This window comes from Austrofundulus limnaeus, unplaced genomic scaffold (genome assembly GCF_001266775.1).
Source record: "Austrofundulus limnaeus strain Quisiro unplaced genomic scaffold, Austrofundulus_limnaeus-1.0 Scaffold613, whole genome shotgun sequence".
Lineage (NCBI taxonomy): Eukaryota > Metazoa > Chordata > Actinopteri > Cyprinodontiformes > Rivulidae > Austrofundulus > Austrofundulus limnaeus.
Genome location: NW_013953015.1, coordinates 262,622 through 262,831, shown reverse-complemented (window position 1 = coordinate 262,831; position 210 = coordinate 262,622).

Genomic DNA, 210 nt, shown 5'->3' with positions numbered 1-210 from the left:
TTGTTAACATTTTAGTCAAAACACTATATTTGCCTATTTCTCCATGTACAACTTTAGACTTAATCCTCATTTCGATGTGATGGATCACAAAATTAGCTCCACAACTTCAAAAGTTCTTATGCCATAGGAAAACTAGCAGAAGCTAATTTTAAAGCGCATGTTCAATTTGACACTTACTAGGTGGCAACAATTCATGTACAATATATGTAC